General features: G+C 44.4%; 1 long non-coding RNA gene across 1 annotated transcript; it reads left to right on the top strand.

The window, feature by feature from the left end:
- The first annotated feature begins 1,893 nt into the window (after positions 1-1,893).
- Positions 1,894-3,394, top strand: LOC146431680 (uncharacterized). The gene is made up of 3 exons (XR_014854634.1): positions 1,894-2,060; positions 2,288-2,892; positions 3,307-3,394. It is a non-coding gene; the product is annotated as an uncharacterized LOC146431680 (long non-coding RNA).
- Positions 3,395-5,713: the final 2,319 nt, after the last annotated feature.

The raw sequence follows: 5,713 nt of genomic DNA, 5'->3' as shown, positions 1-5,713 counted from the left end.
CAGTAATAAAAGGGAAAGAGCACCAGGTGTGTGAAAAATGATGGCAAATATGTGTTGAAAAAGGCAGGGACATTTCTTCTAATGAAGGACTGTAGAGAATATGTTCCTAATCAACCTGCTAATAATAACCTTGTTTCTATAATTGGCCCTTTTTTTAACCATAAAGTAGGGTTATGTGTGGCAGGGATTTAGGGACTTCAGAGAGGGACTAGGCAATGGTTTCAGTTTGCTGCTTTTATTATTAACATAACATGAAGGAAAAGCTGGTACTGATCCTCCTTGCCTGGGTGTTTTGTCAGTCTATTCCCAGAAAAGCTGATGCAAAGTAACTACCAGGACAAAATGGAGATGTTTTTCATCTATTCTGTAAAAATTTAAATGGACAAGATTCAAGGCAAAGCATTGCTATGCATGGGTTATTTGGTCTCTTCCCCAAGGGGGAGAGGCAAAAGAACAGCCATTCTGATCAAATATAGGCATAAGGATAGCTCTGCTCCCTGTGATGGTTTGGTGCTGCATCCAGAGCTGTCTCTTTACATGCACTAGGTATCCCCAAGTGTCTGCCTCACTTCTAGAACTTCCACTGGGAAATCTGTGTGCCCAGGAGGAGCTGGGACCCAGCACAGATAGCAGAGCTACCCTGACATGCAGTCACATCCACGAGGTGGGAACTAGACTCTGCATTTCGGCTTTGGTTCAGCAAGGTCAGGAAAGATCTCTACAGCCTCTGCAGAGCTGCTTGCTCTGACCAGTGACATGAGGGCAACATCTCCCTGCACATCTCCCTCACAGCTCTAAAGGGAAAACACAGCCAGAATAACCCAAAAGGTGGTGGGAACTACTACGGTTGGGTACCAAACTCCCCCCTGACACACCCAGGGACAGGGTGTGTCCTCGTGATCCACTTCACCCTGGAGCCCCCAAAACTTTGGAGCATGTAGAAAACCACATTTCAGTTCATTCAAATGGAAAGTTAATTAAAACTCAAGGAGAGAAACTTCCATTGGGAACCAACAAAACAGCAAAACAGGTAGACACCTCTGACTCTAATTTATGTGAGTTCAAAACTGGTTCCAAGATTGGTTTAATTACCTGTGAACAATGTATATCTCCTGTATTGCAGATCAGCTAACGAGCTGTACACTTCTTTTTTTTTCCAGTTCCAGTTGAAATTGATAATACATCCCTCACTCAAAACATTGTCTCCCAATCACCATGGTTACTGCCAGGTTTTTCCACAAGGACCAAGCATATTCATCTGTCAAGTATGCTAATGGGGAATGGACCCTGTCACACAAAGGAGCAGGCTATTCAAACATACACTTGCCAAATAATTGTACGTGTCAAAAGAATGATGCTTGTTATTTGCCTAATATTATCCCCCAGAAGTGGGAAATAGTTCAGCTCTCAATGCAAAATGGCTTGCCCTTATCAAATAGGCAATTTGCTGATAATTTAGACTATTAGAGATCTTGGGGTGGGGAGACAAAGAGGGGGGGTGGCAAATGTAAGTGGCCTTTTATAATTGCACTGAAAGCAGAATGGTGCATTAAGTGCCCCAGAGGTGCAGTAACGAGGAGCATCACAGGAGCTCTGGCGGCCAATGCGAGGGGCTGCTACAGCCTCCCCTCTCACCTCTGTCAGGTAGCTGCTGGTGGGTGGTTAATTATAATTTAGCAGGAACACTTTTCTCAACTGCGTTTTTTTATTGCTATTTATCTTCATGATGGGCCAATTTCCCATTTGTCTATTTCGGTAATTAAGGCAAAGAAAAATGTTAGTGTAGGATTCCTCTAACTTTCTGAGCTTCCAGCAGCTAGAGCTGTTGAAGCTGTGCTGATATATCTGCGGCCAAGGCAATGAAGTGGTCTTTTCCCTCACTTTGAAGCACTTAAAGGCTCTTCCTATTCAGAGCAGTGACCTGACAGAGGAAGGGGCTGTGGTTGGCATCTGCAGACACTCCTGCTCCACCACAGACAAACACCTAGCAGACCACAAACCTCACATTGCCTGTGCCACATGTGTGGAGAAGAAAAATCCTGGAGCACTGTCCTCTCAAGGTGAAAAAACTAACTAACATCTCTAAACTGTCTGAGATGGCTAGAATGTAAAAGCAGCAAGTATTCAGACATCTCTGTTTCTTTGAATGGGATGGGCAAAACTCCCAGTACTATCTCAGGGCTTTCAAACATTGCTGTTTCTATCTTACATAATTTTGTAAGGAAACAAGAAAAATCACAGAATTTATTTGTTCTTTCTCCAACTTTGCTTTTTCCTTTCTTCCCAGAAGATCAGATCCATGCAGTTACAAGGTGTCCAATGTGTGTACACTGTCCTTGGCGTCACTGGTGTCCTCCATGACATGTCCTGTGAAGAAACATCTTCCTACCAATCCCAAACGTGCACCACACACCAGTGGCTTTTGTCTGGGTGAGACACCATGACCTAGAACCAGAAGGCACTTCAGCACCTTTCCTGGACTGTGTGGTTCCCCTTCAGCCTGCCTGGTCAGCAAAGAGCAATGCTGCTGATTGCAGGCTGGGTTGGTGCAGTGTAATGGTGCAGTGCCCTCAATATGTGACATTATTTGCTGGATGTGGCTGAATTATGATTCCCCATCCCTGGAAGTGTTCAAGGCCAGGCTGGGTGGGGCCCTGAGCAACCTGGTCTAGTGGAAGGTGATCCTGACTATGGAGGGGGAGTTGAAACAATGTTTAAAGCCCCTTCCAACCCTAACCATTCTATGATTCTATGATGATTTTCCTTGATTGTGGATTCTGATTGCTGAGCCCCCTTGTGCTTGCTGTAAGAGTGAAATGCAGTATTTTGCCTTGGGGGGATGAGGAGACTTCCCTGCAGACAGTAAAATCGACTTCTCTTTGCACTGGAGAGGTAAACCCTTAAAATGCACACGAGGGAGGCAAGCAAATGTATAATAAGGAAGCTGAGTTTAGGGGGTGACCAGTAAATTTTGTGTGGGATGAAAACAAGGAAGGGTTATGGTATGCTACCCTGTGGTGTTTCTTGCAAAAAAGACTAATTTTCTAATGAGCAGAAAGAAGAGAAAGAAAAAACGCATCAACTAGCAAACAACCTAATCGGCTATTAAAATATTTCCAAGCAGTGAAATTAATACAATTCCCAACTCATAACTTATTTGCCTCTGTACAAAATTAACATAGATAAATAAATTAAAAAAAAAAACCTAACCCAAACTGCTTCATAATAAAATGTGATCACAGCAATAATAAGACGCCTCAGTGCATGAATTTGGTTGTATTAATTCACCCCTGGTGTAATTGACAGCTCTCAGCCTTCAGCTTTCCTCTGAATAGCTCACTACAGCTGAATTATTATACCTGGCACTTCAGACTCTTCCAAATCTCATTGCCTAATTGCGTTCTCTTCTAGTAGGTGAGTGTTAAACTCAGACATTAAAGGATCTCTGCCAATTACCTGAAGCTCAACATTTGATCTGTCTGAAAATCTCACCGATCCATGGGGGACTGCTCCTCTGTCTGCATCCCGACTGCTGCCTTCTCTCCTTGCTTAGTGTGGTGTAAAACGAGAGTAATTCTGCTCCTGGCTTTAAGGGCATAAAAAGAGTGAATAATAGAGGGAATTCAGGCAAGAAATCCAGACCCCCCTCCACCATTCAGAATTAGAGCTAGCATTAATCTAGCAGCAGCTGCTAATTATGTAGGATTTGTAGGAAAATTTGCTCTCTTTGTCTTCCCGTTGCCGGTCTTACAGATGCCATCTGACCAGTGCCTCTGTGCCTGCAAAAGAAGCAGCTTTTCTGGGATTACCTCCCCATTGCATTGCTTCTCCTGCTTGTAGTTCAGTGCTGTGTTTCAGTCCGTGGTCACTGTAAAGCCTGTGTGGCTCAGTGGTGCATTGGAGACCCTTGTTTGCAAACCAGTCAGTTAAATTAAGAAGCTTGATTCTCATTGCTGCGTGATGACACCTTCAATTTAGCTGGTGCCCCAGTGAGGAAGTAAACAAACAATAAAAGTGTCACAATTCCTTCTAGTTCCATTAGACAAACAAGAAGTTTATTCAGTGTTTTGGCAAATGAAAATTTAAGCAAACTGTCAAGGGAGACATTTTCCCCATCAGATGCTTTCTGAGAGGGGATTATAACAAGAAAGAGCTATCACCCACCATGTCATTAAAAACAAAAGCTCCTGTGAACCCCTTTTATTAAAGATTAGCAGCACTGATTACAGACTCGTAGGCTGAGCTGAAGACAAATTAGAATATGTTTTGCCATGGGATAACTTACAGTATCCTCCTGGGCAGCAAGACTATTGCAAACAGCGCACTCCCAAGAACAGACAATTTTCACCTCTGGCCATTCATTCTCTGCCATTTAGAATCAGCCTGGTGATCTGTCTAGACCTATTTGCTGCCAAACACCAATGCTTCATTACACCTCCTGCTGTATGATTCCAGGTGAGACCAGTTGTTCATGCAATCAGGAATACCAGATTTTGGGCTTTTCTCACGGTCAGACCTTAGGGCTACTTAGAAATTGTTGCCAAGAAGTTCTGTCCTAGCAGGGACAGACAGGGATGGCAATGCAATAGTTAGCAAGCCATGCAAATTCAGTCTTCAGTGCCATGTGGTGGCCACAAGCTTGGTGCAGCCTTAAAGACCCATCAGGCTGTTGTATGATGCTGACCTTACTGACTAATAAACACGGAGCTCCTGCTCATGCCCACCTCAGTCCAGGCACACATATTTAGATGTGTGTTTACACCCTTCCAAACAGCAGAGATATTCTGGGCAGCCCCAAAGATAAAGCAGAAATTATTGCAGAAGTGATGTTTGTCCTGCCTAGGATGGCTGTGCAGACTTCCATGTATGGAGACAGCCTTTCCAGTCTCCCAGGTTATTGTCTTCACACTCAGCACAGGAAAAGTATGTCTTTGTGGGTGGAGAAAATAGCTCTTGAAACAGTGCCCTGTGAGACCCCGTGGTACCCAAGGGTACCCATGGATGACAGATATGATGGTTTGGATCTCTGGATCCAGGTCTAGAGATTGATAGCTTTGTGGGTGGTGTAGGGATTAATTGTGGTCACTGGGCATCTCCCTGCAACCCTCCCTCCTTCATACCTCTGTCCCTGCCAGTCTGCACTGAGCCCTGGGACTGAGCTGCTCCTTCCCATCAATTGTTTGTGCACAAGAATGGGAATAGGCTAAATTTTGCACTGCCTGGAAGAGAAGTGATCTCATTTCCAGCTGTGTCACAACCATGCAGGAGGTTCAGCTGCCACCATAGGAACAACCACTCCTGAGGCAGTAACGGATATTTAAGAAGTGATGCTTCACTTGGTGGTGTGGACTGACCTCTCCTGGATGTGAAGGACCACAGAGCCACTATCCACCTCTCACAAAACAATATCTGAATAATGCTGCTTCCCCCTTCTGTCCCCTTCCCTTTCCAGGCTCAGAGGGGAGCAATGGCAGTGAGGAAACAGAGCAGGAACTGTGGTAAGATTTCAAGACCAATAGGCAGAGTCCTGTGCACACAGGAATGGCAAAAGGGATGGAGAAATAAAATCCTACCACACAAATAACGGTATCATGTGCAGGATTCCTCTCTCCTCTTTTCAGTGGTCTGTAAATGTGATCTGAGCACTCAACTGTTTGTGCAAATGTGTTTTTAGGTGACACCTGCAGAGGATTATGTAGGATGAACTTGTCCT

Source organism: Lichenostomus cassidix, chromosome 12 (assembly GCF_008360975.1).
Source record: "Lichenostomus cassidix isolate B80296 chromosome 12, HeHo_3.0, whole genome shotgun sequence".
In the NCBI taxonomy this organism is placed as follows: Eukaryota; Metazoa; Chordata; class Aves; order Passeriformes; family Meliphagidae; genus Lichenostomus; species Lichenostomus cassidix.
The sequence above is the reverse complement of the archived record's forward strand: the minus strand, read 5'-3'. Positions and strand labels throughout refer to the sequence as shown.